Here is a 19,982-nt window from a genome sequence, read left to right as displayed (position 1 = left end):
ATGTGTTTGAATTTCGTTCAAGTCTTCGACTTCAGACATATTCTATATTAAAGATGCTTAAGAACGTTCACTGAGGTACCCACACGAGGTGTTAGAATTTCGTGCAAGTCTTCGAGTTCAGACACATTCTATATTAAAGATGCTTAAGAAGGTTCACTAAGATACCCATATGAGGCGTTAGAATTTTGTGCAAGTCTTCGACTTCAGACATATTCCATATTAAAGATGCTTAAGAACGTTCACTAAGATACCCATATGAGGTGTTTGAATTTCGTTCATGTCTTCGACTTCAGACATATTCTATATTAAAGATGCTTAAGAACGTTCACTGAGATACCCACACGAGAAGTTAGAATTTTGTGCAAGTCTTCGAGTTCAGACATATTCTATATTAAAGATGCTTAAGAACGTTCACTAACATACCCATATGAGGTGTTTGAATTTCGTTCAAGTCTCGAACTTCAGACATATTCTATATTAAAGATGCTTAAGAACGTTCACTAAGATACCCATATGAGGTGTTTGAGTTTCGTTCAAGTCTTCGACTTCAGACATATTCTATATTAAAGATGCTTAAGAACGTTCACTGGGATACCCACAGGAGGTGTTAGAATTTCGTGCAAGTCTTCGAGTTCAGACATATTCTATATTAAAGATGCTTAAGAACGTTCACTAAGATACCCATATGAGGCGTTAGAATTTCATTCAAGCCTTCGACTTCAGACGTATTCTATATTAAAGATGCTTAAGAACGTTCACTAAGATACCCATATGATGTGTTTGAATTTCGTTCAAGTCTTCGACTTCAGACATATTCTATATTAAAGATGCTTAAGAACGTTCACTGAGGTACCCACACGAGGTGTTAGAATTTTGTGCAAGTCTTCGACTTCAGACATATTCTATATTAAAGATGCTTAAGAAGGTTCACTAAGATACCCATATGAGGCGTTAGAATTTTGTGCAAGTCTTCGACTTCAGACATTCTATATTAAAGGTGCTTAAGAACGTTCACTAAGATACCCACACGAGGTGTTTGAATTTCGTTCAAGTCTTCGACTTCAGACATATTCTATATTAAAGATGCTTAAGAACGTTCACTAAGATACCCATATGAGGTGTTTGAATTTCGTTCCAGTCTTCGACTGCAGACATATTCTATATTAAAGATGCTTAAGAACGTTCACTAAGATACCCACACGAGGTGTTAGAATTTCGTGCAAGTCTTCGACTTCAGACATATTCTATATTAAAGATGCTTAAGAACGTTCACTAAGATACCCATATGAGGTGTTTGAATTTCGTTCAAGTCTTCGACTTCAGACATATTCTATATTAAACATGCTTAAGAACGTTCACTGAAATACCCACACGAGGTGTTAGAATTTCGTGCAAGTCTTCGAGTTCAGACATATTCTATATTAAAGATGCTTAAGAACGTTCACTGACATACCCACATGAGGTGTTAGAATTTCATTCAAGTCTTCGACTTCAGACATATTCTATATTAAAGATGCTTCAGAACGTTCACTAAGATACCCATATGAGGAGTTAGAATTTCATTCAAGTCTTCGACTTCAGACATATTCTATATTAAAGATGCTTAAGAACGTTCACTAAGATACCCACACGAGGTGTTATAATTTCGTGCAAGTCTTCGACTTCAGACATATTCTATATTAAAGATGCTTAAGAACGTTCACTAAGATACCCATATGAGGTGTTTGAATTTCGTTCAAGTCTTCGACTTCAGACATATTCTATATTAAAGATGCTTAAGAACATTCACTAAGATACCCATATGAGGTGTTTGAATTTCGTTCAAGTCTTCGACTTCAGACATATTCTATATTAAAGATGCTTAAGAACGTTCACTAACATACCCATATGAGGTGTTTGAATTTCGTTCAAGTCTTCGACTTCAGACATATTCTATATTAAAGATGCTTAAGAACGTTCACTGAGATACCCACACGAGGTGTTAGAATTTCGTGCAAGTCTTCGAGTTCAGACATATTCTATATTAAAGATGCTTAAGAACGTTCACTGACATACCCACATGAGGTGTTAGAATTTCATTCAAGTCTTCGACTTCAGACATATTCTATATTAAAGATGCTTCAGAACGTTCACCAAGATACCCATATGAGGCGTTAGAATTTGATTCAAGTCTTCGACTTCAGACATATTCAATATTAAAGATGCTTAAGAACGTTCACTAAGATACCCATATGATGTGTTTGAATTTCGTTCAAGTCTTCGACTTCAGACATATTCTATAGTAAAGATGCTTAAGAACGTTCACTGAGATACCTACACGAGGTGTTAGAATTTTGTGCAAGTCTTCGAGTTCAGACATATTCTATATTAAAGATGCTTAAGAACGTTCACTAAGATACCCATATGAGGCGTTAGAATTTTGTGCAAGTCTTCGACTTCAGACATATTCTATATTAAAGATGCTTAAGAACGTTCACTAAGATACCCATATGAGGTGTTTGAATTTCGTTCAAGTCTTCGACTGCAGACATATTCTATATTAAAGATGCTTAAGAACGTTCACTGAGATACCCACACGAGGTGTTAGAATTTCGTGCAAGTCTTCGAGTTCAGACATATTCTATATTAAAGATGCTTAAGAAGGTTCACTAAGATACCCATATGAGGAGTTAGAATTTTGTGCAAGTCTTCGACCTCAGACATATTCTATATTAAAGATGCTTAAGAACGTTCACTAAGATACCCACACGAGGTGTTAGAATTTCGTGCAAGTCTTCGACTTCAGACATATTCTATATTAAAGATGCTTAAGAACGTTCACTAAGATACCCATATGAGGTGTTTGAATTTCGTTCAAGTCTTCGACTTCAGACATATTCTATATTAAAGATGCTTAAGAACATTCACTAAGATACCCATATGAGGTGTTTGAATTTCGTTCAAGTCTTCGAGTTCAGACATATTCTATATTAAAGATGCTTAAGAACGTTCACTAAGATACCCATATGATGTGTTTGAATTTCATTCAAGTCTTCGACTTCAGACATATTCTATATTAAAGATGCTTAAGAACGTTCACTAAGATACCCATATGAGGTGTTTGAATTTCGTTCAAGTCTTCGACTTCAGACATATTCTATATTAAAGATGCTTAAGAACGTTCACTGAAATACCCACACGAGGTGTTAGAATTTCGTGCAAGTCTTCGACTTCAGACATATTCTATATTAAAGATGGATAAGGAGATTCACTAACAAAAGAATTTCGGGAGAAAGCATCCGCCTGCAGAGAAACTAAGGATGTCATTTGAAAGACCAATTGATGCTGATTGGAATAAGGTAATAAAATTCCTGTATTGTCGAGAACTGTTCGAGAGATTCAACTTGGAAGTTTGTATAAAAAAAATGAGTATATGCGCATTTAAACGCGTTAAATACATGTTTAAGGAACGAATATTGACATATGAATTGAAATCTATCGGAGGTAATAGTTTTGCAATAACTAACGGGTTTGTTAGTTAAAATTAGTCATTATACTGTTCACAATAATGACAGGTAGAGATGAAAATTGAGCAGTGTTCTTCTGTTCTATGAAGAAATGGCGCAGAAAAAAGACTTCCTTGCACCATGAACATTTTATATGTGTAATTGTGTTGAATCCATCAAGCGAACAGTTCCCATAACCAAAGCGAAAAGCAACTTCGATAAGTGATTCAAAAGGTATATAATTTTTTCGGTAACTTGCCTTGTGGAACGCACAATGAAACAATCCAATGTATCCCGGTAATCGGAACAGATTCATTAGTATATACACGAACTTTGGTTGTTTCATTGGTACACCATAACGTCCGGATGATGAAGTTTCACACTATGTACAAATCTCTGGCATAATCTTTGGTTTGAATTCAAACACATCAAATGGTTGTACAAATCGTGTGCAGTTCTTTGATATATTCTCAACCATTACGCCTTTGTCATCCGTCATCCAGCTTGTAATGGACAATTTATCTGCGAATGGAGCCCCGTGATCAAGCAGGAGCAAGTTCTAATCACTAGTCTTCGCCATGGGAGAGAATATTTCGGTTATATACTTCTGACGCAATTGTGTATTTAACGTTGAAACACTCGAAAAGTTCTGAACCGTACAGAAATTTTATTAGCTTATTGTAATCAGCATGAATTGGTATTTCAAATGACATGCATAGTTTCTCTGCAGGCGACTGCTTTCTCCCGAACTTCCCTTATAAGATACCCATACAAAGTGTTAGAATTTCGTGCAAGTCTTCGAGTTCAGACGTATTCTATGTATTAAAAGGTGCAGAAGGAAGGTAAAATATTGCCTGCAAGTAACGCGGGAGTCAGTTACTAGTTTAAAAAATATATCTAACTAAATTTTAAGTACATTAGAGGCTTAAAACTTCATATATGTATTACGGGAAAATACTATTACGCAATATGGAACAAAAGTTTTTTAAACGGCATTTCTCTAAAATAATATGTCTGTGTTTATTCCTTATAACATTAGGTACGTAATTTGAAAATATGACCAATTTCCAAGATAAGGCAATCTCTTCAGATGAGGAAAAGTATTTGTTATTAAAATTTAACAATATCCATATAATACCTATATGATTATAGAAACAAACTTTAAGGTGGATCGCTAGGTGTTCTCGGAGCTATGCTAAACGCTGCTTGAATACTGCGGCATTGCCAGATAGTGTCGAGTGTTTACTGATGCCAGATAATAAAGGGAGTAATCATGGAATTCTGCTTAGATACTTACTAGATAACTTAGTTTTCGACCCTTACCGCGATTCCGTTCTCGAACTGAGACGCTAGAGTCCAGGAATTTTCTTATTGTGACTACTACAGTAAACGTACAAATTTGGCAACAACGCATTATGGCGTTCTGCACAAGTTTCGTCTTAAAATCAATTTCCTTACATGTAAATTAATATTTAAATAAAATATGAAACATAACACGAAAAACGGTCAAACAATATATCTATTTGGTAATAAGATCGTTACTTTAAAATACTTTACACATACAAATAAACATTTCGTAAAACTGAGCACTTCATGTAAGATCTAACAGCAAGTGCCATCTTGTGTGCTCATTATAAAACGAATCAAATATTTTTCTTTTATTTGTTACATTTTTCGATATCAGGGGACTCAACCAAATGAATCAGTGTCTTGTGCTGTAGCTGAAACAATACTCTATCTTATAGTACAATATTTATAATATGTAACGTTTCATTGCGCACTAGTTAAGGGAATGAGCTAAAATATATATTGACTTCCGGATGGTGATTCACCTTAAAATATAAAATTATTTCTCACAGCATAACCATCCAAATTCTAGAATGTTCTTTCATCAAGGAGTTGAAGATTGTGATAGTCAGAGATGCCACTTTTACATTTTGTAACGGCTGCTACATAGAAAAGTGCAATAAATATGTGAAATATGTATGTAGTGTTCACGATTTGAGTAAAGAAACAAGTTTCCAAATTTCATGAATATCTGAGTTAGTGAGTGTCATTAAAAAAACAATCAGTTACATTGACATGGAATGTCTCCCAGTGTTGATCCCCTTAGAACAAAAGTGGGAACAGAGAGCAACTTACAATTTGGAATATGGATTCAATATGTCAGAGATAGGTTTCATCTTCGGCCTTATCCCGTTATTTATACCGAAGTGGTAACAATCTACTCCCTAATTTTGCTGTTCATTATTATTATTATTATTATTATTATTATTATTATTATTATTAGTAGTAGTAGTAGTAGTAGTAGTAGTAGTAGTAGTAGTAGTAGTAGTAGTAGTATTGACAAGTTTGGAGATCTAATTTATCTAGGAAGCCATGTCTCGAAAATGTAAAGTTAATATGCTGACTATGCAGAAACGGATAACGTTGTTAGTATAGTTGAGTATTAAATAAGAAAAATATGGCAAGATTTCCCTTAACCCTAGAAATTCCAAGGTTAAGTAAGGGTAAATTTTGCCTGCACATTCAAATTTTCTTTTTTCTTTTTCTTTCTTTCTTTTTTTTTTTTTACAGGATAAAGTTTTGCTCTTAATTTTTACCTTTTGTGTTTGAATGAATTGTCCACTTTCATTAGTTATCATTTATTTTACCTTTATAAAGTAATTAATTTGATGCGGACTAGTTTGACCCACTTCCTTTGGTATTATAGGTGTAACTCATCTTTGTTTTCGTCGTTCTTTTTTTTTTCAGTTCTTTTAGTCCGTAAAATACATTATTTTTTCGAAAAGTCAAACTTACTTTTGTCTCTTATATAGGGTGCGGCAGAAATAATTAGACGATGTTTTTTGGCAAATTAAATATTTTAATGACATTTTATGAATAAAAGTTTTACATGTTCAGAATGTACATACAAAAGCATTACATATGGTAATTAAGTCTTGAAAATTATGTCAGTGACGTGTGCACTCACAGCTCGTTGAACCATGTCCAGCTGGGTTTGGTGGATTGCATGTTGAATGGATTCACTCAAATCCTGTAATGTTGCAGGTTTTGTTGCATACACTTGTTGCTTCAAGTAACCCCATAGGAAGAAGCCACGTGTCGATTGGCGAGCGTGCAAGCCAATGAACATTGCCTCAACGAGAGACAACCCGAAGAATGTTGATCGATGCAATTGTTGTATGTCACGTGGCCCCGTCTTGTTAGAACCACATCTGTCTAAGTCGACGCCATCGCAGTTCTGGGAGTAAAAAGTTTTCGAGCATGTCCACATATCGAGCACACATGACAGTTACAGTGTTACCATCCTCGTCGTTGAAAGAGTATGGTCCAATAATCACATCAAAATAAAAAAAAACACCATACTGTTACTTTAGGGCTATAGAGGGGCACTTCATGCAACAACTTTGAATTTCCGGGTGCTCAGTAACGGAAATTCTGGTTATTTACACACCCATCAATGTGAAAATGAACCTCGTCGGACATGATTAACCTCTGTAGAAAGTTTGGGTTCTCATTATCATTTGCAACAACGTATTGCAGAATTGTACGCGAGCACTAAAATCCTCAGGGAGCAACTTTTAATCATCTGAATTTTGAATTGTTGGAAGTGTAGGTCCTGGTGTAATATTTGCCGCCTATCTGACATGCCAAGTGACACAGCATGCCGACAAGCTGAAAGCCTTGAACTTCTAATTAATGCTTCTCGAATGAATGCCCTCTCTATGTTGCCTGGTGTTCTTACTGAACGTCGAGATTTCTTTGATCTTGCAGAAGCCGAAGCTCGGAACTTTTTCACCCAATTAAGAATAGTTTGTCGTGTCGGTACTTGTCCATTTCTACCAATGTTAAAATGACTCCGAAACTTACGCTGCGTAATTGTTGCAGAGCCTTTTGTTCTTGAAGAAACACTCCACTGCGAAAGCGCGATGTTCGTCCGAACAACGCTCCATGGCTACTGGCGGAAGGCTTATGTAATTCTTCCAATTAGTGTTGTAAATAGAAAAAAAAAAACGTTCGTATTTTTTCAGAAATGTACGTTTTTTTAGAAAAAAAACATTGCCTCTCGTTTTTTTCTAAATTTCGTTTTTTTTTTCAAATAGCCATTTGTAATGTATCTTACGTCATTTATGTCTGAAGTATTTTTATGTATGTGTAATTACCATAAAATGCAACATAAATTAAACACTAGATACTGATACGGTACAAATATTTTACAATTTATATGAGTAGCGTACCTACTAATAATCCGGGTTTCTGTAGTCTTTCACCAATATCAACCAAGAAATAAAAGTATAGATGAACATTTTTTTTTTCTCGTGAAAGTAGGCCTTTAATAAGTACGAAAACAATATCACGAACAGTATAAAATGCAAATAACTTGTCTAAAGGTAAACACTAATACTAATTTGCCTACTAATATTTTTCTGAATATCATATATAAATAATTTGTCGACTAGATATATGATATGCATTGCTGGCTCTACCATATGTGCAACACGTGCATTTGCACTGGGCTGCAATATCTGTCATTAGTATTTTATTTAAAATAAATATTTCTTGTTGGAGACAGACTTCATGATCATGGTAGCTAAATTTACTAAGCCAGGGGTGCCCACAAGGGGGGCTATGACGCAAATTGCGTCATTGAAATATATGGGGGGTTAAAAATCTATATAAATATGCTTGAGGGTGTGTAAACATTAATCGAAAAGATTTTTTTTCATGGAAGAACACCTACGGATAGACAATTGAGGGGGTGCGTCATGGACATGAGGGGGATGGGCACCACTGACTAAGCTGACCTTCTATTTGAATACTACACTCATAAATTATCTTTAGGTCGCATTAGTTTAAGTCACATGATCAGTGCTAAAGCAAATGGTAAAATATATCTCAGAATAAAGTGCTTGATTGTTGTCAAATACAGGAACTCAATTCTCGAATGCCTGTCCCCTTTGGTTAGTTATCAAAGTTCTGATATGAAAGCTTCTCTTGTCTTTGTCGCAAATAAGATCGTTATCATGGAAGGTGGAAACACTTTAAAAAAATAACAGATGTAGAAGGAAAATCAAGAAATAAGGTAAAAGAGCTAGTTGCATTATAATTGCAAACTGATATGTTTAGATTGAAACTCGATATTGAATTCTATAAAAAGCATTAACATCTTTCAGATGTATTTGCTTTATCTTTCACTTAACTTACAATTATAAGTATTGTCAAATTAAAGAGCAACTCAAACGGTTTTGTACACATGCATGCCATGCATTGTTTCCTCTGTCTGCCGTTAGAAAGAGCAAGTAGCAAAGATGGAGACTAGAGACCAGAAAGCTTTGTGTGTTTTAACTTTGCAAAGACTGAATCTGTAGTTACAGTGCAACCGTCTGTGTGAATTAAATGTTTTGTGCCATATGGCGGAAAGTTTATGGGCCTTTCTCACCTATTGACTCAATGTGTGCCATGTGACGAATGAAGCTCACATCGAACACTTGAAGCAAAAACTGTTTGAGGTGTTCTTTTATTTGATGTATCGTTTATAATTGTAGATAAAATGTAATAAGTACTACGAAGACTTAATCCCCGATATTCATTTTGAAACACCCTGCATTTCTCAGCATCAGTATTGGAACTAAGATGTAAAAAGGAGAGATTGTGATTGTTCACAACAACGATATTATTATTAGTCAAGACTATAATTACTACAACAACACAAGTTAGTAGTCAAAAAATGTAATTAAATGTACACTCGTAACCCTTTCGGGCCCAGGTGGCCAAAGTGGCACATACGGATGTGTCAATTTTTTAATCCGCTCCTGTATGGTCACTAATTAAGATATCGGTATATATATTTTTTGCCAAATATGGTTGGTCCATAGTTTATCATTTTAGTTTCTTTATCTTCTGTGTGTCGAATTTTCCTCTCAAATTTCACCCCAGTAAAAATTCGAAAATTTTCGAATTTTCTTTATTACTTTTCCCCTGTAGCTTCATTCGTTGTAGAGAGACCTCCTTAAGACTTGTCAGGTAGATACGTCGGATGGATACCTAATTGTTGACATCAATTGGACGGGCTTGCGCGCAGTGTTGCCAACTACGGAAATTAAAATCTCCTTAAATTTGGGCAAAAAATTCGAAATTTTTGTTATAAACCGTACCTATACGTCCGAATGCAAGTGAACTTACGCCAGTCGAACATTTGTTCTTACTGAACAAACTCGGGTACATATTGTTACAGTGGAGTAATTAGGGGACGCACGAAAAATTCAGATTAAGGTTCTAACTCTTGATTTTCCCCTACTTTTCTCTTTATCGAAATATATTTTTGGTAATTAAAAGCATTGTTTCTTAAATATCGCCATGATACTTGTAGGATATATTAGTAATGTACCAGTGTTTATTTTAAGATAGTTTTCGTCTGTCTAGTAGCAGTGTTGTCAGCTACGGAAAATTTTAATTCAAGATGTTAGGGGAAAATTACGTGTTTTGTCTATTATATCCCTCTTGTTGGCTACATAGGAACAAAAGTACCAGTATCTGAAAGCCTTGTCTTTACCCTTCACAACGCACTATAGAAAGTTTCAATAGGATAGTTAGGGGAAGTTCAGTTAAGGTTTACAGTAGACCTTGTTCTCTAAGTGGAAAGATAACTGTGATTTTTTAGGTAGACTGAAATATTTTTTAATGACCTGCTTACTTTATTAGATATTGTCACAATACTTGTAGGGCATATTATAGGGATACCAAAGCTTCTTTTAAGATAGTTTGTGTGTGTCTGCTAGCACTGTTGCCAGCTACAGAAAATTTTAATTTCCGATTTTAGGGAGAAATTTTGAAAAAAATTCCCTTTTTGTCTCTATTATTTCCCTCTTGTTGGCTACATTCAAACAAACGTACCACTATCTGAAAGCCTCGTCCTTAGCCTACACAGCGCACCATAAAAAGTTTGTGTAGAATAATTAGGGGAAGTACAGTTGAGGTTTATAATAAACTATGTTCTGTAAATGGTAAGAAAATTGTGAATTTCTGAGGTAGAATGAGATTTTTTTTTTTTTTTTAATCATGCTTACTTTGTTAGATATCGTCATGATACTTGTAGGAAGTATTCTTGGAGTACAAAGGTTTACTTTCAGATACTTTACGTCTGTTTTATGGCAGTGTTTCCAGCCAAAACAATTAATTCCCGATTTAAAGTAAAAAATTTGGCAAATTTCCCTTTCCCCTCTATTATTTCCCTCTTGCTCGCTACGTTGCAACAAATGTACCACTACCTGAAAGCCTTCTCTTTCGCCTACAGAACGCACCATAAAAAGTTTCAATAGGATAATTAGAGAAGCTGTAGCCCCGGCATATCTGTAAGGTTTTGGCTTCTGAGGCGTAAAAAGTGTCAAAATTTCATGTGTATGGAAACAGAGATTTTTTTCTTTCTCTCTTTGAATTGAAGCCAGCGACTTTAGGTTTTCACTGTACTTTGTCAACGTACCAAATAATTTTTTTAGGTGACTTAGACCCATATGGCGACAGTGGTGCTAGATACAAAAAATCTTGAAATTCGGTTGGGGATTTTTTGTAAATTTTCACCCCAACATTTCTCTCAGTAATTTCCCACCCGCTCGCAACACTGCAATGTAACGTACACCAAAAAATAGCCACATTCCTTTTCTAAAAAACAAGGTCTTAACCATATCAATAGGGTAAATGGTTTTTGAGCAATAAGTCACTAACTGACAAAGTAGGAAAACGCCAAAAATGATCTGGGTCCGAAAGGAATAATCACACGATTTTGCTCGTATAGGTACAAGGAAACAAACGATTTGTAAGTTACGAGGGCTTCGACTCAAGTTCTATTGATTATTTCAATAATCTTCAAGATAAATCAATAAATAATAGCTGCCAGAAAAAAAACAGACATTTGAAAAAAAACATGAAAAAGAACGATGTTTTTTATTGAAAAAAAACTTCACAGAAAAAAAACCGTTTTTTTACAACACTACTTCCAATACTGTGCATGCGCACCGAACAGTCGACAATGCTTTGAACCACTTTACAAAACAACAATGAGCACGCTATCTATCGTGTTACGTTTTCTATGTTAATTTTACGTCGTCTAACTATTTCCGCCGCACCCTTTATAAACACAGACGCTTACAAGAGATTTTTTCCAGTGTTAGTCGTATTACCTTGCTTAAATTACGTTTTCAAATATAAATGATATCATATATGCTACGATATCCTTCAAGATATATGATATGCATACATATGATGACATTTTATTTATATGGGTGTGTGTGAGATGCTTGGAGAAAGACAGCAATAGGTGAAATGGATTGGGATCGAACCACAGAACAGTAGGTAGGTAGTTTAAATGAAATGAAATATTTGAGTTTTACGTCCGACGGTTATGTCGGCTAGGCTAAAAAAGACGGTGATGATAAGAAATGAATGGAACGGTTGAATGAATCAAGTGGGGAAAAAACGGGAGAACCCCAAGAAAACCCATGCACACGGTGTTTGCCCATAACGAAGTTCACGTCGGTAGCTTAAGTTCGGAATTGTACCTGCATACGGTAGGAGAAGCCTGTTTAGTATGTAGCATTGCATTGCATTGCATGAGAATGTAACTTTCTTATCCAGTTACCTCAAAAGTTAGAAAATAGTGCTTACCATTATCTTATCCGAAACCGCTCATATGACCATTTACGATAAATGTGCAGTAGAACTACTTCAAAGATTTCTGGTATTAGTTTAATTTCTTTAAAAAAATGATCTTAAATTCAATACATATAGTGAAACAATAAGTTGAAAACAGAGCGGGTAAATTTGACTCCCCTTGGTAATAGACGTAACAGATACGGGCTTGGTAATTCTAGGCTTAAACCAATGATATCAACGTTTATTTATAGAGATCAGTAATTTATAAAGATTCGCACATTTAAAGATAGAGAAATCCCTTGGAGTTGGGGTTTAACTGGCCTTCAGCAAAACATCGTGGAAAAATAAATATTTACTACGTGGGTGATTCAGGAAGTAATGCCTCCAAGCCCACTACTTGCCCAATAGTACAACATACATTCTGAACTGTTTATCGTTAATGTTTAAGTTATAGAATGTCATTTGTTTACCTTCCTATCGATTCTCCTTCCAGAGTAATGAAGCAATCCATGGCATGCAGTGGTGACGTCATGTTGAAACAGCGGACTGTCATTCAATTTTCTGTCTGCGGAAAGTTGTGCGTCCAGCAACATTCATCATCGGCAACGAGTCGTCGTGGATACACCATTACGATCCGGAAACGAAAAGTCAGTTGTTGGAATACTGCCACACGTCCTCTCCTCCGCCAAAAGAATTCAAAGTTGTCCCATCTGCTGGCATTGTTGTTAACATTCTGCCTCATCCTGCCTATAGTTCGGAAGTTGCGCCCTGAGATTTTTGGCTCTTTCCCAAACGGGCTAACGCTACAGTTGTATCGCGGAATTGGAAGCAGTAGTTACGCAATAGCGTCGCCAACAGCCACCACAATTCTTTGAAGACGACATGAAAAACCTTGTTTCGCGTTGGCGCAAATATCTTGACCGTAATTGGGACTATGTTGAAAAATGATGCCACCATTTGTAGCTGATATTGCAAGCTATTCACTGATACTTGTATTGGTGCTGTCTGCAAACACAAATAAAGGAATCGCCTTGGAGACACTACTTTCTGAATCATCCTCGTATATTAAGATATACATACGAAAATAACGCTTGTTCTGAAAAGATATTAGATTGAGTGCCTACATCTCTTTTGACAAAATTCAGCGTACTCCACTGATCTCACAGATGGGATGATCATAGGCCTACAACCCGATTAAGGTTGGTTTAAAGGGACTAGTTTTGCCGATAGATGGCACTACAGTCTTCGTATCTCTCCCATGTATTTTTTATCTTTCACGAAAAATCACAATTTCTGTTATAAATTTCAACTTACAGACTTCAATTTTTTTTAGAAAAGGAACTTCATATTCTATCGAAGGCAATAATCCGTTCCGATTTTTTTATTTAGAATTTTCCTCATTGTTGAAAGGCTTGATTCTTCAAATGGATATCCAAATCTTGAACAATGAATCTGTTTCATCATTGAAGAAAATTCTAAATTTAAAAAAAAAAATCGGCACGGATTATTCCCTTTAATAGGTTATGAAGTTCCTTGTCTAAAAATTTGAAGTCTTTAGATTGAAATTTATAAAAGAAATTGTAAATTTTCGTGAAAGGTAAGAAATACATGGGAGAGATAGGAAGACTGACATTATTCCGTTTTACCGTTTTAAAAAATTGGTCGTTTAAATTGCAATTTCCCATTGAACCAAAGTTGATCTGAGCTAAATTTCACTTGTAAAATAAATATAAATGAATGAATGATAAATTATTATTATTATTATTATTATTATTATTATTATTATTATTATTATTAATACTACTACTAATAATAATAATAATAATAATAATAATAATAATAATAATAATAATAATAAAGCCTTTTTTAATACGTCTTTTTCCAACATACTTCATACACTTGACTGTAGGAAGTTATCACTGTCTAATGAAATAAATATATCATAAATAACACAGTAAAGATTACCTAGAACAAATTAGCGGCAAAAAAGCTATTAGAATACTTAACAATAATTATTACGACTGTTATGCACTAAATTACCTTTCCACTCAAATTTACAGCTTGGCAGTATTGTCTTAAAATCTCCCGAAATCACTGCTTTAAATGTACTTATAATCTGCAATGTCACTGAGAAACGTGGATGGATAGGAAATGGGTCATCGAACAACATGGAAGCCAAGACGAGATTGATAACGTACGTCTTGTGAACTTTTTCATATCTTATTTTACTTTACTTCAAACTTTCTCGGAGCGAACGAGGAAGTTAATCTGCAGGTGGCTAGATTTGTTTTCATTAAAAAAGGAAAGAAAACAGTTTCAAAGAATACGAATCAGAACTACTTATCAGGTGCATGTCATGTCATGCGAAAACTTATCTTTTGCATGTATATTTTTTTAACGTCTTAAAATGTTTTCCTTTCATACATTTTGATATGGATTAGCAGTTGTTAAAAGTACACAATACAGCATGACAGGAACAGGAAATACAAGTAACTGTTCTGATGTTTTGTCAATTAAGCTAAACACAGTCAGAATTCATTTTTTTTTTTTTCAAATCTTTCTTAAACTTAAGAAAATGCACAAAATAATTGAACCAGTCGTTTGAGAAACCAAATTTGTCCAAAACAGATCTATTTTTATTTTAATATAGAAATTGTATCTCCTAAATCTAGCAATATCAAGTGAAACCCGACTTGCTCGCTGCATAGAAAATGCTCATAACGGGTACAGAAAGTGAGAAACCAAGAGAAAGACAATTAGTCTAGGAGTAGTGTGTTTTTCCTTGAAAATTCCTCAGTCTGTAAATACTATTCTCTAATGTACAAAAGTGTATCAAAAAGTCAGGTGAATTTTCGATTTAAAGAAAAGTAAGCCTATGCAGAGATAAGTACCTGAAACTGTATCATGTTTGGCACATGATAATATACTAACATTCGACATAGGAAACCATTGCGGTCCAAGCATACATCCCAACGTGACACCAAATTGCCTGTGACCTTTGAAACGAAATGTTGCCCCAGATTCCCTAACCAGGTAACCTTAGCCTGTTGTAGGGGTGTCCCAAAAACCGGTTAACCGGTTTCGATTCGGTTTGCACTTTAAACTGAATCAATCGGTTTGGATTTCAAACCGGTTCGGTTCGCTTCGGTTTAACTATTGTTGGGCCTTTTTTGAGGAATGTTTTGTTCGGTTTCAGTTCAATATTCGAAATCGACGGAAATACAGTTTGCGTTATTAGGAACCGTCCACCCAGAGATTATAAGAAGGCTGAATATGTTTTTCGGTATAACTTTATTCAGATTAAAATTATTTCGATATTACTGAAACAATTGAGGGTTCATACTGTGTGGACACTTTTTACTGATGCTTTGGTTGGTTGGGTTGATTCTGATTTTAACGTCCCTTTCAGCAGCAAGGCTATATGAGACGAGACCTACTGATTAACGTGGAATCCGAACCACTTGAGCTCCTGTCGGGAATCGAACCCGGGTCTCTCACACCAAAGGTGCGTACGCTAACCGCTTAGCCACGAACGAGCTCTACTGATGCTTTGGAAATTGGAATAAAACTCTTAATATCAGTTGGAAGACAACTTTACGGCATGGGCGGATTTAGGAGAGATACCCTGGAATGGAGGCAATTACTTGAAGGGTGGTTGCTATTCCACGAGAAGCTACGTTTAGAATGAAACATTAAACCCATCCTGAAATGACTAAGGGGCCCATGCTTTACGCCCTGTATGGAGAATATATTATCAAGTAACCAAGAAAGTTCGTGCTGTTTTTGAGAACAGTTACTTTTGTCGCGTTAGTGTGATCAAATTGATTCTGATAACGTTATATGTTTACATTCCTTTCAAACCATATTTAATAAAGAGTTGTTCAGTGCAACGCAAGTTTTGCTATCGGTTACACAATCTTCGAAGGAGCATGTATTTCGACTTGTAGATTTTGAGGCCTATTTTGCTTTACGAGTACAAATTAGAAAACAAAGATGCAGAGGCCGCTAGAAGAATATGCTTCGAGTTTAGAGCGACGTCAGTGAGTGAACTAACTCTTCAAAAGTGGTTCAACTGCTTTTCATCTGAGTTGAGTTGATTTTGAGTTTAACGTCCCTTCTAGCAGCGAGGCTATATGAGAAGGGACCTACTGATTAACGTGGAATCCGAACCATATGAGCTCTCGCCAGGAATCGAGCCCGGGTCTTCCGAAGGCGCGTATGCTAACCGTTGAGCCACGAAGGAGCTCTGCTTTTCTTCCGAGACGAGAGCCTTGAAGACAAGCATCGGTTGGTCGTCCCTCAACCCTCGACAAAGTCCAGCTGGAGAAGAAAATCAAGCAGAATCCTCATCAAACCTTACAGCATCTGGCACACAGGATTGGAGTGTCTGACGAAACCTCTCGATCATATCTTCATAACCTTGGGATGACATGAAAGCTAAGCAAATAAGTTTATCATGTCCTGTCCGAGGTAAACGTGCTCAATGGTTAAACATCTGCTAGTTTTTGCTGTAGCGCCATAATAAAACCTCGTTCCTGGACCAAATCTTGACATATGATGAAAAATTGATCATGTACGATAGCTAGAAGAGGAAACATGATTGTATGACTTCTGGTTCGGTTTCATTGGCTGCTAAACAACATTCAACGAAAGAAGATAAATGCTTTGTGTTTGGTGGACCATCGCTAGCATAGCCCACAATGAATCTAGAAAGCAGAAAAACCATAATAACCCAGGTCTACTCGTCACAATATTGCAAAGAATTTCAGCTGCATTGCTCCAGAAGTAGCCATCACTGGTCAACAGAAGATGAGTTGTGCTCCTCCATGATCTTGCTAAATCTCATACGACAAAAGCGACTAAATAGTTGATCTAAACATTGTGCTGGGAAGTTCTGCCTCATCCACGCTATTCCTCGGGCATCACCCTGTCGGATTATTACCTGACTTTGGTCATGGATAACCACCTGCGGAAACAACAATTCCGAAAACTCGACGATGTTGCAAAGGCTGTACCACAATTTTTGGACTCCAGAAAAGTGATTTTTTTTTTTTAAAAAAAAAAGGAATTTATAAGCTTGTGCCTCGGGGGTAACATGTTATTGAAGCCAATGGTGAATATTTTGAAGAATAAAGTGGGTGTTTAAGATTTTTGTGGGTCGTGTTTGATGAGTGACGAAAACCGCACGAACTTCCTTGGTTACCTGATATAATACAAAGGAAAAGGACGCACGAACTCCCTTGGTTACCTGATATAATACAAAGGAAAAGGACGCACGAACTCCCTTGGTTACCTGATATAATACAAAGGAAAAGAACACACGAACTTCCTTGGTTACCTGATATAATACAAAGGAAAAGGACGCACGAACTCCCTTGGTTACCTGATATAATACAAAGGAAAAGAACGCACGGACTTCCTTGGTTACCTGATATGATACAAAGGAAAAGGACACATGAACTTCCTTGGTTACCTGATATAATACAAAGGAAAAGGACGGACGAACTTCCTTGGTTATCTGATATAATACAAAGGAAAAGGACGCACGAACTTCCTTGATTACCTAATATAATATAAAGGAAAAGCAAAGATAAGTAATTTTGAGTAAAGACTAACTCGTTTCTTATTTATTGATATTTTATTATGAGAATCATATACACATGATAATCGGCTGAGGTAGTAGTTGGGAACTACTTTACTTTAATAGTACCTCATAAATCATATTCTAGTGCAAAAGAAATATTAATGGGAATATTACAGTTATACTATTTAAGTGAGTACTAAAACTACCTAAAAATTTAACAATTTGTATTACCCCTTTGAATAATAGGATATCTACCTACAAAATTTCGTATTTCTAGGTATTCTGGGTTTGTGGTTTGCCATTCTGATTGTGAAAAAACTCTGCACTCCATCGTTTGGGAATTTCAGAGACACATAATATTAGTCCCTCCTTTGAGTAATAGGCTAACTGCCTACCAAACTTCATCTTCCTAGGACTAGATAAAGGAAGTAGAAAAGACCATTATTTAATTTTTTTTAAATATAAATACGCATCAACACCTAACCGTAACAAAGTCTATGAAAATAGACTTAATATTACCATTACATACTTTATAATTCTGTAAATTGTTATCGTTTGGACTCAATATATCAATATAAACTCGTATTTAACAGTATTGTAATATTCCCATGTAATAAAATTTAACAATGTTGTGATCCACATTGTGGAGACTTAGTTTTATCGTGATCAGAAGAAACCCGAGCAGTCCATTTTTAAACAAAAACTTGTGCATTACAAACAAAAACAAAACATTTAATCTAAATAAAAGACTTTACTAGCCTCCAATTTAAAGGCTCAAATCATTTAAACGCCGTAAAGTATAAAGCAATGAACAGGAAAATAAAAACGAAAATAGTTTTCTGAACAGGTCGATTTTTTCAGGACTGAATCAGTTATAAAATACTAATGTTGGTTATAGCAACCTAAAATCAAATGTATAAAAATTGCGATTTTCTTTTACAATTGGTGTCAACGAAGCTTAGTTACAGAAACCAGAGAAGGAAGTTTTACACTCTAATCGACGTAATCATAGTGATAGATTTATATTTAGTAGTTTACTGATAATTGAATATGACTTCAGTCAACTAAATATCACCAAGTTTCTACTATTTTTTTACAAAAGAAGATTCACTTTGCATTTTAGTAAACTATTAGAGATCAAAACACGAAATTATAAGAAATAATTTTTACTTTTGGCTTCAATAGAACACGATTTCTCAACCTATTTCATGCCACGAATTCCCTTTTATCATATCTTGTCGCCAGCTACACCTACAATTAATTTATAGTTTGCATAGTAAGGTTTTTGCTTATTGTTCAGTATGAAGGTTTTTATTTATTTTTCTTGTATTTTAATACGCCGCTTACCACCAATTTCATTTCTGTGTTATTGAAATTGCTTTTTAAACGATTCTTTACTTAAAATAGGAGCTGAAGCTTTCCTGGTGACGTGATGCGAATATATCTGTGTTTGCTGAGTAAAAGGTGTTAAGTCCAAAAATCATAAATTGTAGACATTTCAGGTCGGTATCCAGCCCAAAAATGTAGGGGGGGCGGTAGAAGTCAGGGAGGGCCCGATCCAACCATATTATAGTTCATTTACAAGTCTACCATGAAAATTTTAGGAATGCAGTAAAAATTTAGAGGGGGGCGGCCCCAAGGGCGCCGATTCCTCTGTAAATTTGGGGGGGGGGCTTCCAGATACAGAAGATATATATGAGGATTTTAAGACAAATTGCATTCAAATTATACCAAATATTGTATATTCATAAATACAATGTGAGGGGACCCACATGAGCTTTGGGGGGTCCCCTTGGCCCCCAGGATCGGCGCCCTTGGCCGGCCCCCTTAGACCCCCTGTGGATTTGGACCTGAGTCATTTGACAAAGATTGGCATTGAAAATTGTCTGCTTGTCTCTTAAAAGGTCTTAAAAAACAAAGTTTATTACGCTCTTTACACTGCTGGCGAAACGTTATGTGTTTTAAATCTCTGCATAAATTGTTCTCCACAAAGTATTATAAAAAGGTTTCTAAGTTGAAACGTTTAAAAACATATTTTTAGATATGGGCGTTCAGAGCACAAGGGATCCAAGTTCATTTTCAAAAAGGTTCATTTTAGCTCAGCAAATATAGTATCTTTTTAGCCAAGAGTCCGAAATAAATGAAACAAAAAAAAAAAAAAAAAAAAACGTAACTACAGTTTTATAGGACAACTGCTAGACAAGAGCGTTTCTGGAACGGGGGAACATGAGGGCTAATTTCCCCCTCCCTGCTCATAAATT

At 35.5% G+C, this 19,982-nt stretch overlaps 1 protein-coding gene across 2 annotated transcripts in view; it reads right to left on the bottom strand.

Moving 5' to 3' along the window:
• Positions 1–19,982, bottom strand: part of LOC145679881 (carbonic anhydrase 1-like) — a 145,482-nt gene that overhangs the window by 109,075 nt on the left and 16,425 nt on the right. The window contains exon 1 of one of the 2 annotated variants that reach the window (XM_081750392.1): positions 14,178–14,267. The exons of the other annotated variant lie outside the window; for it this stretch is intronic. The gene's annotated coding sequence lies outside the window, so the exon portion shown is untranslated. Of the gene's footprint in view, positions 1–14,177; positions 14,268–19,982 lie in introns of those variants that run through there. 2 annotated transcript variants of the gene reach the window in all.

Source organism: Thermobia domestica, chromosome 2 (assembly GCF_964235325.1).
Source record: "Thermobia domestica chromosome 2, izTheDome1.hap1.1, whole genome shotgun sequence".
Taxonomy (NCBI): Eukaryota; Metazoa; Arthropoda; class Insecta; order Zygentoma; family Lepismatidae; genus Thermobia; species Thermobia domestica.
This window is presented reverse-complemented; position numbering and strand designations above follow the sequence as displayed.